Here is a 26,766-nt window from a genome sequence, read left to right on the forward strand (position 1 = left end):
CAGTCAGGACACAGAGTCTGACCACCTGACAAGCAGTATAGTCCCCCTACATGCTAATAATACATGACACACAGTCAGGACACAGAGTCTGACCACCTGACAAACAGTATAGTCCCCCTACATGCTAATAATACATGACACACAGTCAGGACACAGAGTCTGACCACCTGACAAACAGAATAGTCGCCTCACAGACCACTGCAGACAGATGATGAACATACATGACACACAGTCATAAATGTCTTCAGTAACCCATGCTTGTCACAAAAGGTAAAATGCTTGTCGTAAGAGGTGATTAACGGGATCGGGTGGTCAGGCTCGCTGACTTGGTTGATACATGTCATCGTAGCCCAATTGCATGGATCGATGATCATGATGTCAATCACTGGATTGTCTGGTCCAGACTAGATGATTTTACAGACCGCTGTCATATAACTGGAATATTGCTGAGTGCGGCGTTAAACAACAAACAAACAAACAAACAGATTCAGACCATGCACTGCATTTCTACCTGTGACCTTGACGCAACTGTTATTTTGTAACATTAATTCACTCACACAGCAGAGTCAGCTTACTGTGGGACAAAAGCCAATGTGATCACATAGTCTTTTACCACCTAACCTGTGAAGATCCCAGTTAGAATAGGTCTTCAGTAATGCATGCTTGCCATAAAAGGCGACTATGCTTGTCATCGGGTGGTCAGGCTTGACTTGGTTGATGCATGTCATCTATCCCAGCTGCGTGGATCGAAGCTCATGATGTCAATCACTGGATTGTCTGATCCAGACTTGATTATTTACAGACCGCCGTCATATAGCTGGAATATTGCTGTGTGCAGCATTAAATAACAAAGAAACAAAGAAACAAACTTTTACCACCTTGACAAGGAACCTGTCTAGATTTGCTCAGAGGTCTATAATCGGCCTACATCTGCAGCAAAAAATTCCCAAATTAGAATTACCAATTTTCCAGTTTCTGTGAAATAGTGCTTTGTAGAAGTGACTTGGATTTTACTGACCAATTTGAGCAAAAACAAATTCCAAAATTGCCTGCCAAACTTTGTTTTGAATCCTTAGTAACATAAACCTATGTGCTCCATTCCACAGAGCGATCGTTACTGAGCACCTATAGTGTGGAAGGTAATTTAAGGGAATCACGCACCCACGAATACAGTGTTAGCGTTGGGCGTCTCAACGTGCGTGATTCCCGTGCACCTTTTCGAGTTGAGTTGATTGGTTCAACTCTGTTATATGGCCCTGTTATGCAGGGGTAGCATTATGCAGATGGCTGTTTCAATGAATGCTCGTTCCACCCATGACGAACAGGTCTGGTTGTTGATTAAATATAGTGAAAGCTAAATAGACAGATTTTTTATTCATGCACCGATTGTCTTTAAATGTAATATCCAGTTATGTATGACTGTTTAAAAATCTCATACCCACTTTGACTGGAGTAGGTCCGATAGTTTTTCAGATATTGTAGTAAATGTCAGTTCCTTAAATTACCTTCCAGGCTATAGGTGATTACAACTCTCATACTTACTACACCAGTAGATATATGAGTGAGTGAGTGAGTGAGTTGGGTTTAACGCCGCTTTTAACAGTATTCCAGTTATATCACGGCATGTCAGCTTAATGTGGGAGGAAAGCCCGAAGGGATGCAGGTCTCAGACGTTTACCACTTCGGTGAAACCCACGAGCACGGGTATGGTGCTGACAAACCTAGAAACATAATCGGGGAGAACCGGGATTCGAACCCACAATCATAGGTTTCTGGCGTGCCCAGGCGACGCAACTCACACAGGGAATCGCGGCGCCATAGACGACTGGGCCACCCGTGCCCCCCAGTAGATATATGACTGATGTAGCGCTTATGATGACTTTGTGGTGAGGGACCCAGCTTGATTTAACCCATGAGTACAGGTATGGTACTGAGAGACCAAGGATCATAATCTGGATGTTTTAGTCAGTGCATGTGACAAGCAGCATCCGAACAAGGTACACTGATACGGGCTCAGTATTAAATTGATCTGATGTAGTTGGTACCATGCGTATATGTGACAAACATGCATATGAGGACACTGGATAAGAACTACTTTCAAGCTCAATACATCAATGTAATATCTGCTTGCTCAAAACACTACTCACTAACATTCTCAATAGACTCAGAGGTTTCGCCATATGTGTGATTTCTGTTGACAAACATGGCAGCACTTTTTGGCACAATACGATAAATGGGCCTTTCACTCAAACACTGTATTCAAACACTGTTTCTGTAGTGAGTGAGTATGGTTTTATGACGCTTTTAACAATATTCCAGCAACATCACGGCGAGACAACAGAAATAAACTTCACACATTGTACCCATGTGGGGAATCGAACCCAGGTCTTCGGCATGATGAGCGAACATGTTTACCACCCCACCGCCCCTGATTCTGAAGTTACTTCATTGAGTGAAACCGCATCTTAAACATCGATTATTTTAAGAATGACATCTGATAAAGATGTTACGACCTGAGTGTGTTTCCCTATGATAATTTTAACATATAATGTATATTAGGAATAAAAGATATGTACATGCTTGTCAATGGACGGCCAAATTAATACAATTCTATTTCATTATGTGATACAGAAACCCCTGAGGTTGATAATATGAATTTATTAAATTCACCGACATCTAGTGCACGAACCAATCCCACTGCATCCTGCACCCTCACATCAAAAGATGCAACTCCCCAGATATGAATGGATACCCTATCAACAAACAGAACCAATGGCTGAATCTTGGGGATAAAAAATGGACGACATACCTGGTTGATATCTAGGGCTCATCATTTGTTAGGTTCATGTGGTGTTAGGGTCCATCAAGTTCAAATGTCGTACAATGTTAGACTAGGTCAGATCAGGAAGTGAAATAATCCCTCCAGCTTTACAATCACGACAACATGGAAGGAAAAATATGCATTTGTGTAATAAGCGGTGAACATGTGGCGTAGTATTACAAGGATGTAGGGATAATAAACATATCCTAAACTCTTCATCAGCGTGATCTTGATGATAAGCTTTTGAGGATTTAAAAACACTGCAAACAAAACAACCACAACTCCTTGAAACATCTTCATGTAAAAAGGTCTAAGAAATTTAGAATTTTGTTCATTAGAGTGCTATTCAAAAAGTTCCACACCTCTGGCTACCTTAAGGATATATAGCACTTCCAGTTTAGTTACATCACTTTGGCTTTGATAAACACATGGACCAAGCAGTACAACTTTGAAACAGAGAGTTAGTTACCATGGTTACCTACATCATGTCCATAACAAAGATTTAATTATTTCCCGTTTAATTACATTTAATCACATCTGAAGAGCATAACTTGTTGCACTATGAGAAGTCTCCATATATTTCCTGAATGAAACTTAATTTACGAAGCATTTCATGCATTAATGACCTTACAAGGGCGAGAACATCAGCCATTCAGAAGCATCGTTTGTAAACCAAACCGTGACCAAATGTTTGTTTGTTTGTAAACAAATGCACTTATTCTGGCATAAGTACAGGCAGGCATAATGCAAGCTTGAGTGGAGTGCTTTATGTATTAATTTACATAGTAATATAGATATGCTACTACATCTGCAACAGTGAGGTGTATGACAATAAAGCTTTACACATTAAAGTGACCGTATTGCCAGCTCTTCATAGGGCTTCGACGACACCAGGTGGAGGACAAATACGCAAATGGAAAATTTTTCATTTTAGGATATTTTCTCAATGAAACTTCATGTTTATCTAAATGTGTCCAAAATGAAACAGATGAAAAACACATGAATGGACAGCGTAAGATGTGATGATGATACAGAAGTCTCAAGGCCGCAAGAAACTCTGGGTAGGAGAGTGATTGGCTTCACAAGACTGAGGCATTTGTATTGTAATCTTGGCTTTATCTTCCATTTGCCTCTAATAAAAAAGAACAGTTTGTTCTGCACAGCACTTTGCTCATCAGTTTTGCTGTGCGGAGCTCTATTGTTTTGGTTTAAGAAATGAATCAGGCATGAACGCAAGGTGTGTCGTCACACACAAATATTATTTCATGCATGATTTAAAAACAACAAAGAACCATTGAGGTAAGAAATATTTGACACAATCGACATGATAGGTGTTGAGTTGGTTACTTTGAACTCATCTTAACTGATTGCAAAAGACTATCTTTTATACATGTTATATCTGAAACATGTTTCATAATTTGACCTTCAGACACATTGACCTCACATAGATGTCGCCTGAAAATTGCTACGATCATAACCCGTCTTAGAGATTACGTATGTTAAGTTTCATCAAATTCCAAATATTAATATTCACGTTATCTTGTACCTGGACTATCACCGAGACTTGATCTTCAAGGTCATCCATTCACATGAAAGAGAATCATGAATTGCAAACTACGGTGGTGTTTCAAGGAGCTGTTGATTTAGACACAAAGGGCTGCTTACTAACCATAGCAGCTTAAGCCACTATTCAGTATTTATTTAATGTCCAATTTGAATAAAATTTCTAATTTATTGGGTAATGGTGATTTATCTTGTATATTTTATGAATATTTATACCTATTAGTTATTGGGTGGATTATTAATTGATCTGTGGTTATTATCTGATTTCACAATTAAGTTTTGTACCTTCGACTTCTGGGTCTGTATCAAACATTAATAGCATGAAAATAGCATAGTTTACAATTGTTTACAGTAAAACCATTCAACCATTAAATATCCATTTAACCAGGATTTAGAAATGTTGGGGTCTGTCAATGTAGATGCTAAGTTAACTCAGCATGATAAGAGGGTCTTCACAATATTTCAGTTACCGGTACGTGAGAGAGCTGGGTTTGACACTGCTCGGTACAGTATTTCTGTTTCAGCACGGAGTGTCAGCTCAGTGTGAGGTGCAGGGTAAAACTGACACAGATCACCAACATTTACCACTTTGGTGATACCCATGAGAACAGACATAGTGCTAACAATCTTTTACCAAGGGTAAATAGAATAAAGAGCCAAGTCTGAATTTTGAACCCAGGACCAAGCAGATCCTGGCACAGTTAAGGGATGTAACTGTGCAGTGAACTGCAGGGCTTATCACATCACTTGGCTAACTTGTGCCTTGTAGCAGGAAGTTACATCATCATACATTTCTCCATAATGCTGATGTGATATTTGTTCGTTTGTTGCTCAAAGCCGCACTCAGCAATATTCCAACAAATGACGATGACCTGCTAATACTCGACCAGACAATCCAGTGATTGATATTGTGAGCAACAAACCACACCGCCAGGGTCAAAAGGACCAGGTGTCACCCATGTAACTGGGCTGGTATCAATGTCAGGCCGACAGGTATACACATTCAACATGCACCAGTGCAACCTATTATTGAAAAATGCAACCTAATATTTATACCTACATGCACCAAGTGCATGGCAAAAAAATTCAAACTTGTGTCTTTACTGGCCCTTAATTGTCCCCACAAAATTTATCTTTGAACACACTCAAATTACCTCTTAGCTTTATTTACCATACTGCATCACTGATCCCTGGGTTGTGCGTAATTTGTCATGCTCTCTTAATAGGGAAAATAGGGTATTCCCTGAAACTTTCGAGTGAGTGAGTTTATCACTTCGGTGAAACCCACGAGCACGGGTATGGTGCTGACAAACCTAGAAATATAAGTAAATATATATATATTAACTTAGTATCTAGAAATATAAGTATATATATACATATATATATATATATATATATATATATAAAACAAAAAAATAAAAATCCAAATGGAGCCCAGAACAATGCTTAATTTCAGGTCAAGGGCTTAGGCAATCTAGACTTGCCCCATCATTCTAGATTTGAGTTGGACTCCATTTTTAATTTATTCTCTACGCTTGGATCTGGGAGCAGACCAGACTAGGATGTCCTGGGAAAGAGATAGAAATAGCGAATAATTGAACTGAGTTTTACAAGTAGAACAGCTACTTCTCAAGTGACTTCCTGTCCATTGTAAGCATCTGTCCTACCGGACTCATTTTCCGGATATTTGACTCACACTATAGTTGATGGCCTGCAAATAGATAATACATCCTGCATCGCTAAAGTGTAGTGTGTTGCCCAATATAATGATATAAGTGTGACGCTTGCATAGTCTGGAAGGTAATTTAAGGTACTGACGTTTACTACAATATCTGAAAAACTATTGGACCTACTCCAGTCAAAGTGGGTATGAGATTATTAAACAGTCATACATAACTGGATACTACATTTAAAGACAATCAGTGCATGAAGAAAAAATCTGTCTATTTAGCTATCACTATATTTCATCAACAACCAGACCTGTTCGTCATGGGTGGAACGAGCATTCATCGAAACAGCCATCTGCATAATGCTACCCCTGCATAACAGGGCCATATGACACGGTTGAACCAATCAACTCAACTCGAAAGGGTGCACGGGAATCACGCACGCACGAATACGATGTTAGCTTTGGGTGTCTCAACATGAGTGATTCCCGTGCACCCTTTCGAGTTGATGTTCCTAATCTGGACTTATGCCGGTTTCATAGTGCTAGTCCACTGAGATACCATGCCACAGTTTAACATAGATACCTGATTCAGACACAGTATACTCAGCCTCAATACCGAATTCAGTACATGTTTTATCCCCTTAATGCTCTTAAAGATGCTATTGAAATGTTCTACTGACACAAAACATGGAAAAAGACAACGAATCTTGTGTTGGGACAGTTGAAAGCAGACTCTCGGTTAGAATCTGGTGATCATCAAACCCAATAGCAAGTGGAAGAGCAAGCATTTAACATTGTCATGGACCAACTGTACTTTTCCAAGAGAAGTGTTTGGGTAAATCTTTTGGTTACGTTTTGACAGAAATAATCATTGACTTTTGAATGTGCATTAAAAAAATCAAATTGATTCATGGGATAAACTAAGAAATTCTGAAAGAACACCCTGAGCTTAAGATCACTAAGTAGCATGTGGCTCCCCTTCTGAAAATGAATCCTCCCCTTTTGAAAATGAATCCTCCCCTTTTGAAAATGAATCCTCCCCCCTGCATGTGTATGTCCATGATGTATATGGCTGCCGGATGACTAGTCCGGACTAATGCCAATTTTATAGTGCTAGCCCACTGAGGCAGCAGTTTTGACATGAACAGATGAATACCCAAATCAGACACAGTATATTGACTCCGAGCCGACCAGTCCTTGTTTTAGTCCCTTAACGTGGAGCGCCAGGCAGAGTAACAAGAAGAACCATCTCTTAACATCTTTAGGTATGACACGGCCGGGGTTTGAATCCCTGACCTTCCGCTCTTCCACTAGACCACGGAGGAGGCGGTATTAACAAAATGACATGTGTTGAAAATGTGTACACTGTATCAGTCAAGTCTAGGTCATCATGTCAGAAATACCAAAGAACACTTTGGCCATACCAAATTATATTTCTGTTTCATTGGTTTTTTTTGCAACTATGAAGCCAAGAGGAAGGGAATAAAAAAAAGAACTTGTTAATTTTACACACACAAAAAAAAAAAAACCCGAAAAGATTAACATGGTTAAGCAGCAAATCAATCATTCTTGTTCTTGTATTGCTCCAGAAAGTTGAGGACAGATTGTTTTGCAAAACAAGAACATGAATTGGTATGGCCTTTTTCGAAAAGATGAACCATCGGAATCCATTAACAACTACATAACTTTAAACTTGATTAATGAATTTAATTAATACTCATAGTACTACAAACCTCAGCCTCCTGCTGCCCCTATGGTGTGTGTATACCATAGAAACACAGGCTTGGCACTATGACCCAACCAACCCAAATAACTGGCGTGACAATGGGGAGGATATCCGTCGTGGGCTTCACATGTACAGATGATACAGCACTCCTCCTTCCCCCCCCCCCCCCTCCCATCCCGGTGACATTCATCACTGTGACCTGACCAACATGTGCACAGCAGGATGCTGGACAGAACTTACCTCATCAACATCTTGCCCAGGCTCAATAAAAGTTCAGGGTTAAACGCATACAGACATGCATCCGAACTGAGGAAAGGCGTTCATAATTGTGGAACACCAAAAAATATGTCTGAATCATCCAATTTACAAAATTGCAGAGTGCAGGATGCCAGGGTTCCAGTTAATATTTTGAGTCATTGTATTTACTCATATGTTATCGCTCACGTTGGTTGTCGATAGTTTTATTTGGGTATTCAATATAGTTTTACTCCTTTCAGCGTTAGAAATACCATAGTACTTTGTCAATCTGCCCAATAGTTAAGGTATCAGATGGACAAGTAGAAATTTGCCATTGTTAAAGGTTTTGCAATAAGTCATCATTATAAGGACTAGTACATTTTGTATGAACTATAAAAGTTAGTTCCTATCACTGACATTGAGTCCAGTCTTTTGGGTTTTGTAAACCGAGTAGTCTTTTTATAAATAGTTCTCTTTTAACATGATTGATGCTGTTTAAAGTAAATTAAAATAAGCATTTAAGTTGAATTACCAAGTGAGTCATTATAATAATGTCACATAACCTCCTAACAGTGACACCTGTTAAAGTTGCCAGTGAGGTGTTGCCCATCTGTGCATTATTCACTGCTGAAGAGTTCATGTCTACGTGATGCCTGCATTCAGTCAGCAAGAAAAGATCTGTACTGACATACGTGTATGCCAGTTGAACAAGGTACTAGGGCTGGGATGAGTTGAAATTTACTACCCAGGTACCTGATCCCTTATTACTCGCAGTACCCGGGTACCCACTGTAGGTCTCAAGAGTTGGGAACAAAAAGTTGGGCCATAAAAAAGGGAATTGTTTTACCTCAGCCCTGGCAAAAACTATTTAGATACATGTACCAAACGATCAGATCATGCGTACGCTGAAATTGACTGAAGCATAACGTTTACTCAAAACCAATACAAGTCAAAAGGAATGCAAACATTAGCGACTTGTAGTGTAACCACTGAGCTATAGTTTTAGTCATTAAACAATATATCACGTGACTAACCACGGGTCCATGTAGTACTGTAGGTACCCGGATCCTACTGAGGACCCACAACCCGAGTACCCTAGTTACCCGTCCCTGCCCGACAAGGTACACTGGGTAATCAACTCACCATGTTGTTCTATCATTAGGTTACAGAATTTCTTCATGTGTATTTGTACTCAAGCAGCTCAACATTGACTGGATTGTAATTGTTAAGTCTGCCTAAGTTACACAATCATACAGCCTTTCTGGAGCATCGGTGAGGAGAGGTGAAATGGGGTTTAATGTCGCATCCAAGTTTATTGCACTTATATAGCAACGTGCATGCACGTGTGTGTGTGTGCGCGTGCATGCGTGCGCCTCCGTGGTCTCGTGGTAGAGCATCCGCCCGGAGAGCGGAAGGTCCAGGGTTCGATCCCCGGCTGCGTCATACCAAAAGACATTAAAAGATGGTATTTGTTGTTACCCTGTCTGGCGCTCGGCATTAAGGGGATAAAACAAGGACTGGTCGGCTCGGAGTCAGTTTACTGTGTCTGAGTGGGGTATTCATGTTAAACTGCGGCATGGTATCTCAGTGTGCTAGCACTATAAATCGGCATCAGCCCGGACTAGTACAAGCAGCCACACACACACGTGCATGCACGTCGCTATATACCGGTAAGTGCGATAATCTTGGACGCGACGTTAAACCCAATTTCACCTCACCTCACCTCACCTCACCTCACCTCACCTCACCTCACCTCATTTAGAAATGCAAGAATTCTCGCTTTGTGACACACAAGCATATAAAATAATCTACATCAATAATAAAACTATTTTTTCTGATTTTTTCAAATTATTTCTCACTTCCTCAATCATGACCAAACCACGTACACGTCAACACAACAATGGGGACAACAAAAACAATAAGCCAGACCAAACCGATAAAAAATGTGATACATATTACACGTATAATGTGTCGTTTATTTTCGTGACAAGTACAAACTTTTGTTATGCATGTTTGCCTTTACTGGGGAAAAACAAGAACTTCCTGGATAGGACACTTGTGTTACGCGGCCAGAGGCCTTATATAGAAGTGAGACAGACAGTTCTCAAATGTTCAGTCATATCACTACCATAGCAGTCAACTCAGCACAGTTTCCTGATAGATGTTATTAGAAAGGTCAGTTTATATGTATTCACTGTAGGCCAAACTATGAAATATATTCACTATCTGCTCTGTACAAGTAAATGCCATAAAGCCATTTTTTTTATTTGGTTTACAGATCCCTGACCTAAAACATGTAAAATACCAAGAAAATAGAAGAAAAAAATCAAAAACATCATTTATTTTTTAAAAATTGCCAATTTTTTCTCTCAAAGGTACAATACAATGACAGTTCTATTTTTATACATAGAAAAATTACAGATTTGAAAATTGTTTATGGACTGGTGATTTCATATAAGGGGGTTTAACAAAATGTTACAAAATGGGGTGGTGGTGTCACCAAAATATGATACAGACCAAAGTCCCATCTCACTGCAACCCTCCCAACCCCCAAATAATGAATGACCAGTCCCCTACTTTCATGAAGCACTATTAGTCGCCCTTTACAGCAAGCATGGGTCGCTGAAGAACCCTGGATCTTCATGGATCTGAAAGTACCAGAAATCCACACTACCTTAATGTGAATAGCTACATGAAAATAATATTTATAATACGTTAAGACTCAGCCAACTTATCATTCAGAAAATAATTTACATCAGAAATGCATCCTTTTTTATTAATTTATTACCCAGCAAGTAACCATGGTAACATGTCTATGCTGTAACATAATGTGATCCTTTGAGATCTTTACCAAGAAATACACATACACAACAGTCCATGGCTCCCGTGACCAGCACAACATGCATAAGGATATCATAATGACAACATATTTTCACATTCTTTCAAAGCATGTTCATGTACCAACCATTTTTATGTACATAGTCACATAAACTGTTTGGACTAGCTGTATAGATATCATATCCTTAATAATAATCCATACTGATGTTTGAACAGTCCAATATCCTCTGTGAACAAACAGAAAAAGCTTTGGATAAAAGCTACTGCAACAAGAGACCATCAACATGACCGTGTATCTCTGACTCAGGATCTAAGATACTTCGTGTTCCTTCCTCAAATCATACCCTTTATGCAGAATGACTTGGAAATTGACAGCTTCAGAATCTTTTAAACATACACCAGGGTGTCACACGGTATCAGATTGCTGTTGTCATTCAGCATGTTGAGGAAAATGTTTCCTTCAGATAAATCATCTGCAGCATGTCAGTAAGGCACTCAGGGAGCAACAAGGATGTATTGTCAACTGATATCACCATTGCCATCTATGACCATGTTTTCCTGAAGAGATATTATATGGTAGCTTATTCTGAACCTACTGCAACATAGCTTTAGTCTGCTTATCTTAAAACGTCGGGGTCATAGCTCATCATAAAAATCTAGTCCTCTGGGACACTGTGTATTTGCGTAAACTAAGCATAAAAAAAACTGAACTATGCAGACAAATCAAATCCTGGCGTATCAAATACATAACAAAAACTATAAATACACTATTGAAATGAAATTAGTAACTTTTAGATACAATGATTGCGCATATTACAACTGTTAAATAAAATGATTGTGTATCAGCCAAACGCCAAATTCACTTACCAACAATTACATTTGAAAAAGCTTCTGCAACAAACATACTGATAGATGCCAATTGAAAAGCAGGGGGTGTATGGTTGCAACAATACGAAAGGCCACGATATTACACTGCTAAGACATCATGGATCTATAACCAGGTGATAACTGAAAGAAGATATTTTCCTTAATACTATAATTATTATACCTTGTTAGAAGTGGAACGATACACAAATGAATCAGTTGATCATGATTTTTTTCTTCTTGATGCATATATCCATCACAATCGCACACAAAGTAAAAAGTATAGATTCTTACCTTAAATGTATTCTTCAATGAATGTTACACCAAACTCTAATTACTCATGAAAATGAGTAGTAAAAACGTAAATAGTTTCATCCATTGCATTATACTTGACACTGCCAACTGTAAATCATTAGTGTGGCAGGTATTTGGCCATCCTGTCTATGAAAAACATGGTTCATGCACCACAGAAAAGTGCACATGCAAGTACCATGATACGTATCAGATCGTGAGCAAGGTATCGTGATACGTATCGGATAGTGAGCAAAGTATCGTGATATGTATCAGATCGTGAAGGGTATCGTGATACGTATCGGATCATGAGCAAGGTATTGTGATACGTATCGGATCGTGAGCACGGTATCGCGATAAGTATCGGATCGTGAGCAAGGTATCGTGATAAATATCGGATTGCACAGTTGGTATATCGTCCTAGCCCGATATGATCAAGATGATGTTTTAACACAAATGTACATGATGAATAATGAAAGCACCTTGGCTTTGGGATGAAAGTAGAAACAAGGGGGGTAACCATGGTAACAGTGTAACTGTCAACATGGATTGCGCCAGGTGACGTGGAATAGGTCTATAACTTATTGCCATGTATGGTCACATGTATATTACCTCATGTCCTCATTAACAGTGGCGATTCACATCAAGTGTAGATGACGTATCAACACTTATCACCATGCTTGGTCAGTTTCAATAGGGACGTATGATAATACATTTAGGAAATGAATCCATCTTACAAAACTGAAACATATTAAACATATTAAACAGGTTGAATGCATATGATCGTACCTCCATGTCAGAAGGTTGAGATCTGATTCGTTCATGTGATATTGATATAATACTACGAACAGGGAAGTACATTTTTGAGCGGGAGAAAAAATCCCTTATATCCCTGCCCCGCCATTAAGAAACAGGCTGTATGTGGACTTTTGAAGACAATAAATCTCTTGCAGTTTGGCACATAAAACCATAAAACCAAATATACCCATCATGATACTGCTACAAATTATTGTGTCCCACTTGACAAACTTTATGCATATGTCCTTAATACATAAATTTGAGTTATGAACACAACAAAGAGCACAGGAAATTACCATGGACTTAACATTATAATGGACATGATGTTTGTTTGTTTGTTGTTTAATGCCGCACTCAGCAGTCGCAGCTATATGACGGCGGTCTGTAAATAATCCAGTCTGGACCAGACAATCCAGGGATTGACATCATGATCATCGATCCAAGCAATTGGAGTACGATGACATGCATAAACCAAGTCAGCCAGCCAGACCACCGATCCCGTTAGTCGCCTTTTACGGCAAGTATGGATTGCCAAAGACCTATTCAAACCCGGATCTTCACGGGTCTGGTCATCATGCTGAGAAATTCACTTATCACTTACCAGAAACAAACACATTGTGGGGTTTAGACAGGTTATCAGTTTGATATAAAGGAAAAACATGGGGAACAAAGTGAAGAGGAAATCGGGGTTTTCGACAGTATTTTTGCTATGTTATGCTTTTGAATGGACCAGCAGTCCGAAGAAAGAAAAGAGAAAAAAATAAATGCTGCATCTTAGACAAATGACATGTAAAATGAAAACAAAAATGATTTAGCTTTCATTCTGTCTATGCTTCTAGTGGAGATTAGTAGCTGAGTATGATGAGCATGTGTAATTAAGAGTTTCCTAGGCCTCCATCAATATCATATATCATATTTGTGCATTCAGGAGCACACAAAGGTATTACTATCTTTATCATATAATGTCACTCTTAATATAATCCATGTTTGTAATTTCACTCACTGAAGTAAGAACAGAAACCACGCAAGAGTACATTGCAAGAGTGATCCGACCAATTCATAAATAGCGTTAAATGATGTAGCCTGGTTCTAGTCTGCAAAGGTCCCCTGTCATGATATTGCTGGAATATTGATAAAAGTGTTATAAAACAAGCGCATACAGACCAACCTCTCACAGACACTGGACTGGTTCTCTGTGGTGTATGGAGACATGCATACAGACCAAACTGGACAAGCATACAGGTCAACAGACCAACCTCTCACAGACACTGGACTGGTTCTCTGTGGTGTATGGACACAAGCATACAGACCAAACTGGACAAAGCATACAGTCCAACAGACCAACCTCTCACAGACACTGGACTGGTTCTCTGTGGTGTATATAGACAAGCATACAGGCCAACCTGGACAAGCATACAGGCCAACAGGCCAACCTGTTGGTTCTCTCTGGTGTTTAGAGACAAGCATACAGGCCAACCTGGACAAGCATACAGGCCAACAGGCCAACCTCTCACAGACACTGGACTGGTTCTCTGTGGTGTACGGAGACAAGCATACAGGCCAACCTGGACAAGCATACAGGCCAACCTGGACAAGCATACAGGCCAACCTCTCACAGGCACAGTACTGGCTCTCTGTGGTGTACGGAGACAAGCATACAGGCCAACCTCTCACAGACACTGGACTGGTATATTCGGACAACAATGACAAGCATCCATCACAACCAGTGTTAGCAACACAAACTATCAAATCCTTACCTTGCCCATCCATTCTTGTATTAATGACTCATTATGAACTAAAGCATGCCTAAATATCCTCACATTCTGTTATCTTTTATCTGCGACTCATACAAGAACATGAATGTGATTTGCGATGTTAATGAAAGACAATAACAACATGAACAACATCCAGCTGAACTTTCCTAAGCAGCATTACTCCTACTCTGATCAGGAAGCTGTAGACAGTAGATAAGTCTGCTGAGGAGAGAGTGAGGGGGGAGAAGGGGGAGAGGGGATGGAGAGAGGCAGAGGGGGCGAGATTGAGAAGGGGAGAGATAGAGAGGGGGGATGGAGAGAGGCAGAGGGGGAAAGATGGAGAAGGGGAAAGATGGAGAGGGGGAGAGAGGCAGAGGGGGAAAGATGGAGAGGGGGGAAAGATGGAGAATGGGAGAGATGGAGAAGGGGAAAGATGGAGAAGGGGAAATATGGAGAAGGGGAGAGATGGAGAGGAGAGAGAGGCAGAGGGGGAAAGATGGAGAAGGGGAGAGATGGAGAGGGGGGAGAGAGGCAGAGGGGGAAAGATGGAGAAGGGGAGAGATGGAGAGGGGGGAGAGAGGCAGAGGGGGAAAGATGGAGAAGGAGAGAGATGGAGAGGGGGGAGAGAGGCAGAGGTGGAAAGATGGAGAAGGGGAGAGAGAGGCAGAGGGGGAAAGATGGAGAAGGGGAAAGATGGAGAGGGGGGGAGAGAGGCAAGGGGGGAGGAGGCATAGTGGTAGGTGAGATATAGAAAAATAGGAACTTGAAGGGGTACAGAGAGATCTGTAGGGGGAGATGTAGGGATGAGAGGATCAGGTCATTTGATGAGGCATACAGATGTTCAGTTGGCTCAATCTTGAGCTGTCTACATGGTCTGAGTGTACATCAAGTTTCATCTTCATCCTTTCAGGGTTCAACATGGCCACTTGGACATTAGGGACAGATCATTTGATATTCTGGAGTGGGAAGAGGGGTGTGTGATTCTGTTTAGAAACTGCAAAACCAGATATCTTTCAATTAAAACTGTGCGCCTAAATATCAAAGGGGCAGTCCCTTAGTTCAAGACTACACTTATTTTTAATTCTTGGTCACTGTTGCTTGAAGGATTTTGAGTAAAAAATCCTGATTGATAGGTGGGGAACAAGAAAAAATGACATATCATTTTCATTTATTTTAAGCATTTGATTGGCTGACCTTTACAGGACTACTTTCACTACATTCATTCATTCATATTTCGACATCTTCCCGAGGCAAGTGAGTTAACTGACTATAAAAGTCCAGTTTCCACCCTTGCCGAACTTGGCTGATATTATGGAATTACATTTTGGCTGGACTAACGAGTCTATGCATAGTCCAATCCAACATGATCCAAATAGCGCACCGAAATCGAAATCCGGTTCGTAAACTGTCGTGAAGATTTCGGTAGACTGCAGGATTTGCAAGGCATGTGCACTGCTAACTCGTTGTCAACAGATATTTTCTAAATCTTTTCATGCTTTTAATCAAGGTGCTCACGTGATTTGATGCACTTCGCAATGTAAGCCTCGTTTTATCACAATATAGATCTTGATTATCAATCAGGTCGTCTTGACTGGGCGCAACCGTTTTGTTTGAATCAAATGCAAGTGATACGAGAGGTGGAATCTGATTGGTCAATAGGAGAGGCATAGAAAGTACATAACTCGTAATAGCCACTGGTGGCGCTACGATCGAGCCCAGGAATTCCAGCCTAGTCAGGCAAGGGTGGAAACTGGACTTTTAAAGTCAGTTAACTCTCTTGCCTCGGGAAGATGTATTTAGATCACAACATGTTTTTTTCACACAACAGTGTGGAGCTTATAGATTTCTATTGGTGAGAAAGTAGAGCATTCGGTGAACTTAATGTCATTTAATGATTCTGTCTCTATTTGACGCTTTTGTACTCCCTGAAGTTGTTCTGTATCTTTTCACTCAATTGATAACGTAATCACATGACATACTGACATTCATCGGGAAAGGAACGACAGTTACTGAGTTAGGTTGTTGTTTATCTAGGTGAGGTCAACCGCTACTGTCAAAATATGAAAGAATCGGCTGATCCTTAACTTTATTTTAGAACATAGTTCAGGAGAAAAAGAATACCTTATCTAAACATACTAAATATGTATTTGCATCTGTTTAAATATTTTGCTGAACAAACATGTGGCAGCAGGGTTAGAAACTAACAGTTTTTGTCCACTTGTCCTTATAATGATAACATATATAGCAAAACTCTTAAAATGGGCCAATTTCTACTAGTATTTACTATTGGGCAGTTTGTTAAGGACTATAGGACTAGTGCCAATTTCTAATACTGGGCAGTTCAGGATGACAAGTATTTGGGCCATACAGTAGGACTATGTCACGTCAACACACATACATTAATAAAAATTGCGATTCATGAAACTGCAACCACATTCAGCAACCACATTCTGTCCTAAAACTTTCTAAATTTGGTAGCTTTTGAGGTACTCTACAGGCCTGTACTGGGAAAAGAAGTAGTGACTTGCAGCGGTAGAAACTAACAGTTTCAGTCCACTAGTCCTTAAAATGATAACAAATAGCAAAACCTTTAAAAATGGCAAATTTCTACTAGTCCTTAGGATACCTTTACTATTGGCAGTTTGGCAAGGACTATAGGACTAGTGCCAATTTCTAACCCTGGACTTGGGCACACTTCTAACCCTGATGATTAGGTAACATCCCCAGCTATCAACTGTAAGTCGTAAGAAGCAGCTATTTGGAAAGTGTAGGTATTCAAACAGGTCCCAAGCAACACGAAAATGGCAGTCGTAAGAGGCAACTGAATGAATAGTGTGGTCAGGTGGCGTTGGGGGACCAACACATCACTGGAGATGACCCTTCATACAGTTGATATACCCAAACCCCCCCCTCACAACACACCAGCTTGTTCTATATACCCTATAAAACGGCAATTAGTGTTACCTGGTGGCAACCCATCTCTCATTGAGACCCTGTAGTAAGGAGGGACAGCAATGTTACACACCTGTGAGGATAATGCAAACTCATCTCATCTACACACCTGGTGACAGGTGAATGTCTCTCTTGCAGAGGCTGTTTACTGTTACTGATGTCTGCAACCACTACCAGTTACAAAATCTTCTAACAATGAATATTCGTTTACTTATGTACCTGTTTTATTCACTAGCAACTATCAAAGCTAAAGCAGGGTTAGATACAGGCACTAGTCTGTCAGTCCAATCTGTCATGTTAAGTAATCCACTAGTCCAAATTGAGATGGGGATGAGTTTAATGCTACGAAAAGTTGATTTTCAAAAGTTATGCTAAGAACATAGGCATAAACAGGGCAAGGGAAAAATGATCTCAATTTAAAAAAAAATTCACTTTCTTCCACCCAATTTTAAAATTTACATAATTAAGATGATGATTAAAGAACATGATGATGTTATTGATGATTCTAACTAACATCTTTCACTAAAAGATGAAAGGTGCGACTGTACATTATCGGGCGATAAAGTACACTTTTTGAGTTACATCATAATGGACTGACATCATAGCGCTTTTCAAATTACATCCCCCGTGATCTAACATATCCTTGGTAACATCACTCTTTCATTACTGTCAAGGGGTGGTCGGGTAGCCTAGTGGTTAAAGCGTTCGCTCGTCACGCCGAAGACCCGGGTTCGATTCCCGACATGGGTACAATGTGTGAAGCCCATTTCTGGTGTCCCCCGCGGTGATATTGCTGGAATATTGCTAAAAGCGGCGTAAAACCATACTCACTCACTCACTCACTCATTACTGTCACGCAAGATGGCGAATCTGGCACCTTTGGTGAAATGGTTTCTTTTAACTTGTCGACAATTTGAATATGTTTTACCTGAGAAGAAAATCGGTAAGATGGTGTCAAACATATTCAAACCACTACGTGCACGGCACAGCAGTCACAAAATTGCCTGAGGCGGACGTTGGTGCCCTAAGAATTTGGTTTGTCTATGGACACAGGCATGAGCGTTCCTTCAAATGCTGCAACACCATGATAACCACATGTTCACCTGTTGCTCAACGTACAGCATTTAACAATATACAACGGTCAAACAAAACCGCTGTTGCTCTTCCTCCGCCATTTACGTCCCGTGGCGCCGCAATATCCCAACCCAGGCCCTCGATTCAGGTCGGTTACGACATTTGTAGTGGGACCATCTCAGGAAGCACTCTATTTCATGGGTTGCAGTTGCACCAGTCTACTAACATTAGTGTGGAAACAAAGTTGCAACTTGGATGACAGAAAACACTTCAACTCACAATAACCAGCAATACCAAACTACGGCCATATTTACATGCGTAACCTCAGCCCCACAATGCATGTGTGGAATGTTTTGAGTCGCATGATTAAACTCCAGCAAATTAATAAAAAAACTTAAATTTTAATTCTACTTATAGGTGCATGGGATTACGAATAACCACACACTAAACAGATAATGAAATGTGACCTATTTAAATATTTAATAATCTACCAAGTTTATGGATTGTATTATGCTTAAAATGTAACTATGTCTCTTACCACAAGGGTGCCAGCAATTAAGTGGAAGAGCGCGTCAGTTAGCCCTGTTCAAAGATTTTCAATTTACATCACAGGTCATTACAGGTTTGACTTAAACCCAGCTCCAATATATCCCAAGGCTAGTCTTCGTCATCTTAGAAAAGTAGTAAAGGTTGCTCTACTCCTATGTGTAGTGTAATAAAAGCCTAGTTTTGCCTTAAAATATTATAACGTCAATGCACTTAGATGCACGCATACTCATGTTTTAACTACAGTCGTGCCTCGTTTATACGGACACTTGCGTCATTTCACAATTCGTCCGTATAAACGAATTTCCGTATAACTGAAACCAGCTTCTTACTGGAAGAGTTACTTCCCTTCAATTATGCAACTCATGACAAAATTCCTTATACATATTGTTTTTATTAATTTCGGCGAAATCGTGTGTGAAGCGATCTGAAGATCGCACAACTCACCGTTATTAACAGCAACCACGGTCAGAATACCGCTATTGACGCCTTGAAACGAACTTTAGTTGACAGAGAATGGATACATATATCATAAATGACATACTTTGACTCGTTAAAAGTCATATTTGTTTTTGTTTGACGATTCTATGTCAACATGAAATTCTCGCGATCACGTGCGCGTGAGCCTTGACGGTGACTGGTCAGACTGGTTCCATGTAAAAAATAATACCCGAGAATAGCGATCAGCTGCTTCGCTTAGGGTTATTATTATTTTAAATATGTTTAGTAAAGGCTGCATATAATTAAGAAAATAATGGAATATATTATTCCTGATAAAAAAAAATAGTTTCAGATACAATTGTTGTCGATCCTTGCATTAAAAATCCATTTAAGTTATATCATTGGGTGTGTCTTTACCGAATCACCGGTCGATTCCAAGAAAACGTGTGTACAGCTGATTGCTGTTTCCGGCTTAGTTTACGAGAAAATACACAAGGTAATCCCTAGATATAAAACAATGCCTCGTAATGTTCTCGTAATACGTAATGAAGTACAACGTAACTCAGTGTCACTGGTTAATTGACTTCTCACGAATCAAAGATATTACCACCAGCGGAAGTGTACTGTCCGGATAAGTGAGACAATTTTGAGTGCATTTCAGTGTTTTGTGTATGAAAATGACCGTCCGGTTCCGGAAACTGAATTTCCGGATATACGGGTAAATTTATATAGTAATTATTTCGTTTTGAATGAAAATCGTCCGGGAACCGAGGTTTCCGGATATCTGAAGTCCGTATAAGCGGGGCACGACTGTATAACAGTTCAGGGCAATACTTGTTATATATTCGGCCCAAAGCCTGCAACAAATGATAGTAAAAATTCACAGTTTAAATTAAACATTTCCCAATTCTTTAGAATTTTTCAAAATAAGAACATTAAAATAATCAAATTTTGAACAATATCATGATTTTGTCCCAATTTGCTTGCCAAGTGCACTTAATTTGGAACACTGCCTGCCTATGATCTCATAGTGTAGGATGTCTTGTGTTCATGTGACCTTGGGGGGGGCACGGGTGGCCCAGTCGTCTAAGGCACCGTGATTCGCTGTGCAGAGTTGCGTCCCTTGGGCACGCCAGAAATCTATGATTGTGGTTTCGAATCCCGGTTCGCCCCGATTATGTTTCTAGGTGTGTCAGCACCATACCCGTGCTCATGGGTTTCACCGAAGTGGTAAACGTCTGAGACCTGCATCACTTCGGGCTTTCCTCCCACATTAACCTGACACGCCGTGATATAACTGGAATAATGTTAAAAGCGGTGTTTAACCCAACTAACTCAGGTAACTTTGACCTTGCCCACAGTATGTTCAAGTTGATAGTTTATTGAAAGTAGCATTTGAAACTGCCCCCAACTAAAGCATCATAATAAACAAACCATGAAAAAGGTAAACGGTGTGAACTGGAGCTAAATGAATTACGAAAATGTAGGACCCTGTATTGCAACTTATACAGGCAGTCTGCACTGGGATTAATTGTCACATTGATCATGTAAGTCTCAATTTCAATAACTGATCTTGCTGTGAATATGGTCAATTACAAAACCCAACATATATTTCAAGAAGCTGACATTTCCAAACTTTTTAATTTTTATAGACCTGTGAAAAGCGCAGTTAGAACTGATCTTCAGAAAACCCATGATTGTCTGAAATGGTCTTCAGACGCGACTAACGGGATCGGATGGTCAGGCTCAGAGGCTCGGTTGATGCATGATGTCAATCACTGGATTGTCTGGTCCAGACTCTATTATTTACAGACCTTTGTCATGTACCTGGAATATTGCTGAGTGAGGCAAACAAACATACACACACTTAATGTTTCCAACATCATTATATACCAGTTATATATGCATGATAAGCGTCTGCTTTAGTTAATTTTATGTCACTCATCTTCCTGATTCAAGGGAGTTAACTGACTATATAAGTCCAGTTTCCACCCATGCTGAAATATGCTGGAATCTTGTGGCTTCATTGTAGTGCCACTAGTGGCTATTATGAGTTAGGTCCCTTCTATGTCTCTCCTACTGACCAATCAGATTCAACCTATCATATAATTTGCATTTGCTTCAAACAAAATGGCAGTGCCCAGTCAAGACGATCTGATCAATAATCAAGATATATAATAATAATAATAACAACAACAACAACAACAATAATTGCTGGTATAAGGTCAGGAGGTCGTACAAGTAACCTGGCAATGTGCCAGCTATGCACTGACAGGTTGTATTAAAACGGTTCTCAGCTTGTGAAGTGCATCAAATGACTTCAGCACCTTGATTAAAAGACATGAAAAGATTTGGAAAAAATCTGTCATTGCAAAGTTGACAGTAAACATGCTTTGAAAGTCCTGCAATCGAACAAAATCTGTATGTCAGTTTACGAGCCACACATTTTCCTTACAACATTTTGATTGACCTATGCATAGACTTGATAGTCCAGCCAAAGCAAAACTCCAAAATTCCAGCTAAGTTCGACAAGGGTGGAAACTTAATAGTCAGTTAACTCCCTTGCCTCGGGAAGATGACAGTCACTATTTCACACATGGCACAAATCACAACATCTAGAATTAGATCATGTAGATAGGAAATAAGTATCATGATTACCAGATTGTGAAAAACTCTCTGCGTAAAATTTTAATTTTTTAAACATGCTGAAATATACATGGTCTTCCTGATGCACCAACATAGGCATACATGAAACAGTCTTTGCCAAATGGTTTAGTCTACTAGCACACACATGGCTTGATCTTAACATAATATTCAGTAGAATTTAGGGTTTTTTGATATGTGGATAAGGTTACTAGACCTCATAAATGTTTACCATGTTTACTAGACTCAGGCTTTGGACTAGTGGCTGAAGTAATGGTAAAAGATATGAGTTTTCAAAATCTATATTTTGCATATGTACACTCAGCTATGAGTAGAACTTCTTGTGGATAAAATAATGGTAATCACTTACTGTGATAAGAACATTCTAAATTAGATTAATTATACAATAGAAATTATGTATATAACATATTTTATTAGAATAATTCAAAATCATGAAATTTAATATATCCTTCTTCATAAATAGTGACTTCATAATTAATCATCAGCATTCCGCTAACTTCCGTGTTGGGAATAAGAACATCATTTAATTATTTCAAGATGCCCAGTTACATTTGATCAAGATCTTAATTTCCATTATACTCTAAATTGCATACAGTGTGACATGGTCATTGGTGAATTAGACAAATCGGACATTTACTGAAGATATGCCTTAAACACGTCTATCTGATGAATTAACCTAGCTGACAACTTTCGTATTTGCACTTCCGTCCATCGGACGGGCACCTGTTGGACACTAGTTCTTGCTGCGATCGGAGGGCGTTTCTCAACAGAAATAAACCACATAAAAAGTTGTAAATACGTAAAATGGCAAATGTATCAGGCATGCAGTCGTGAAATACTTACGAAAAGTATTCTGTTAAGACAACATAAGTATTTCGGTATGATCCGTCTTCAACAGGAAATACAACCCCTCGGAATTCAGTTATCCAGAGTATAACACTAAAATATGGCTCAATGATGCGAACTCAAGGGAGGTAACACCATTATGCAGTAACCATGTACCGATAAAACGTTTGCCCATGCGTAATATATATAATCCCAATTGAGCTGTATTGGCGGTCACGTCCACACACACCTGCTGCTTGCGGAAGATGCTTTAACAGGAAATTATAGAGTCTCACAAGGTATCTATTCAAGCCATAATTTTTACAGCAATTCAAAGTCGTCACTAATAATCTGATTTTGTTTCAAAAACTAAATTAACTGTATTAGGCTCTATGTTTGATGAAGATAAGGCTACGTATAGAAACATTTTCTAACGCGGAAGTTAGTAAACATAGTTAAACTAGTTGGATTTTTTAATTCACCTCACTGCCTCTATACACTATGCGATGCATCACACTTATGGAGAAACATTCTTCAGGGCGTCACATGACGCCTACTGGACCTTTCTTTCTGCTGGCGCCTTGACAACGAAGTTAACAAGTCTGTTGTGACTTGCCGTCGGAGTAAAATAAGACACCTGTACTGCTAGCCGTGTATGTTAAATCAATCAAGACAAGACCCTGTCCTACAACGGATACCCACAGATGACACTCCCTCACGTCTACAGACGTACTGTACTGTGTCAGCCCTTATAAGGGAGGTGTTTAATTTAGCAGTTAACAACGCTGCAAATAGCCAACAACAGAAAAAAAGGCAAGACTGAATATTTGTAGGCCTATGCGGAACCGGTACCATTGATCTCTGACTTCCATACAGGGACTGATATGACTGCAGCATTGACCAAACCTGGCCAACCATTGGCAAACCGACCACCCCATCCCTTGGTTGACTACCCCATCCCTTGTTAACTGACTACCCATCCCTTGGTTGACTACACCATCCCTCAGTAACTGACTACCCATCCCTTGGTTACTGACTACCCATCCCTTGGTTACTGACTACCCATCCCTTGGTAACTGACTACCCCATCCCTTGTTAACTGACTACCCATCCCTTGGTTACTGACTACCCCATCCCTTGGTAACTGACTACCCATCACTCGGTAACCGACTACCAATCCCTCGGAAACTGACTACCCATCCCTTGGTTACTGACTACCCACCCCTCGGTAACTGACTACCTATCCCTTTTTAACTAACTACCCATCCCTTGGTAACCGACTACCAATCCCTCGGTAACTGACTACCCATCCCTTGGTTACTCACTACCCATCCCTCAGTAACTGACTACCCATCCTTCGGTAACTCACTACCCATCCCTTGTTAACTGACTACCCATCACTCGATAACCGACTACCCATCCCTTGGTAACTGACTACCCATCCCTTGGTTACTCACTACCCATCCCTTGTTAACTGACTACCCATCACTCGGTAACCGACTACCCATCCCTTGGTAACTGACTTCCCATCCCTTGGTTACTCACTACCCATCCCTTGTTAACTGACTACCCATCCCTCGGCAACCGACTAACCATCCCTTGGTTACTGACTACCCATCCCTCGGTAACTGACTACCCATCCCTTGGTTACTGACTACCCATCCCTTGGTAACTGACTACCCATCCCTCGGTAACTGACTACCCATCCCTTTGTTACTGACTACCCATCCCTTGGTAACTGACTACATATCCATCGGTAACTCACTACCCATCCCTCGGTAACTGACTACCCATCCCTTGGTAACTGACTACCCATCCCTCGGTAACTGACTACCCATCCCTTTGTTACTGACTACCCATCCCTCAGTAACTGACTACCCATCCCTTGGTAACTGACTACATATCCATCGGTAACTCACTACCCATCCCTCGGTAACTGACTACCCATCCCCCGGTAACTGACTACCCATCCCTTTATTACTGACTACCCCGCTCCTTGGCCTCTGACTACCCCGCCCCTTGGTTACTGACTCCCCATCCCTTGGTTACTGACTACCTATCCTTTGGCTACTGACTTCCCTTCCCTTGGCTTCTGGCTACCCCGCTTCTGGCTACCCCGCTTCTGGTTACTGACTTCCCATCCCTTGGTTGCTGACTACCCATCCTTTGGCTACTGACTTCCCATCCCTTGGCTTCTGACTACCCCGCTCCTTGGTTACTGACTTCCCATCCCTTAGCCTCTGACTACCCCGCCCCTTGGTTACTGACTCCCCATCCCTTGGTTGATGACTACCTATCCTTTGGCTACTGACTTCCCATCCCTTGGCTTCTGACTACCCCGCTCCTTGGTGACTGACTTCCCATCCCTTGGTTACTGACTATCCATCCTTTGGCTACTGACTTCCCATCCCTTGGCTTCTGACTACCCCGCTCCTTGGTTACTGACTTCCCATCCCTTAGCCTCTGACTACCCCGCCCCTTGGTTACTGACTCCCCATCCCTTGGTTGATGACTACCTATCCTTTGGCTACTGACTTCCCATCCCTTGGCTTCTGACTACCCCGCTCCTTGGTGACTGACTTCCCATCCCTTGGTTACTGACTATCCATCCTTTGGCTACTGACTTCCCATCCCTTGGCTTCTGACTACCCCGCTCCTTGGTTACTGACTTCCCATCCCTTAGCCTCTGACTACCCCGCCCCTTGGTTACTGACTCCCCATCTCTTGGTTGATGACTACCTATCCTTTGGCTACTGACTTCCCATCCCTTGGCTTCTGACTACCCCGCTCCTTGGTTACTGACTTCCCATCCCTTGGCCTCTGACTACCCCGCTTCTGGCTACTGACTTCCCATCCCTTGGTTACTGACTACCCATCCTTTGGCTACTGACTTCCCACCCCTTGGCTTCTGGCTACCCCGCTCCTTGGCTACTGACTTCCCATCCCTTGGTTACTGACTACCCATCCTTTGGCTACTGACTTCCCATCCCTTGGCTTCTGACTACCCCGCTCCTTGGTTACTGACTTCCCATCCCTTAGCCTCTGACTACCCCGCTTCTGGCTACTGACTTCCCATCCAATGGTTACTGACTACCTATCCTTTGGCTACTGACTTCCCATCCCTTGGCTTCTGACTACCCCGCTCCTTGGCTACTGACTTCCCATCCCTTGGTTACTGACTACCCATCCTTTGGCTACTGACTTCCCATCCCTTGGCTTCTGACTACCCCGCTCCTTGGTTACTGACTTCCCATCCCTTAGCCTCTGACTACCCCGCTTCTGGCTACTGACTTCCCATCCCATGGTTACTGACTACCTATCCTTTGGCTACTGACTTCCCATCCCTTGGCTTCTGACTACCCCGCTCCTTGGTTACTGACTTCCCATTCCTTGGCCTCTGACTACCCCGCTTCTGGCTACTGACTTCCCATCTCTTGGTTACTGACTACCCATCCTTTGGCTACTGACTTCCCATCCCTTGGCTTCTGACTACCCCGCTCCTTGGTTACTGACTTCCCATCCCTTGGCCTCTGACTACCCCGCTTCTGGTTACTGACTTCCCATCCCTTGGCTTCTGACTACCCCGCTCCTTGGCTACTGACTTCCCGCCCCTTGGCCTCCGACTACCCCGCTCCTTGGCTACTGACTTCCCGCCCCTTGGCTACTGACTACCGCCAAACACAGCCCAGACACAGTACCAGAT

At 41.1% G+C, this 26,766-nt stretch overlaps 1 protein-coding gene across 2 annotated transcripts in view; it reads right to left on the reverse strand.

Moving 5' to 3' along the window:
- LOC139446088 (serine/threonine-protein kinase PAK 1-like) overlaps positions 1–23,170 on the reverse strand; it is a 39,392-nt gene extending 16,222 nt beyond the window's left edge. The window contains exon 1 of one of the 2 annotated variants that reach the window (XM_071227366.1): positions 23,082–23,170. The gene's annotated coding sequence lies outside the window, so the exon portion shown is untranslated. Of the gene's footprint in view, positions 1–14,564; positions 14,704–23,081 lie in introns of those variants that run through there. The other variant, XM_071227367.1, reaches the window with a different exon arrangement.
- Positions 23,171–26,766: the final 3,596 nt, after the last annotated feature.

This window comes from Haliotis cracherodii, unplaced genomic scaffold (genome assembly GCF_022045235.1).
Source record: "Haliotis cracherodii isolate W230 unplaced genomic scaffold, xgHalCrac1.p SCAF_6, whole genome shotgun sequence".
In the NCBI taxonomy this organism is placed as follows: Eukaryota; Metazoa; Mollusca; class Gastropoda; order Lepetellida; family Haliotidae; genus Haliotis; species Haliotis cracherodii.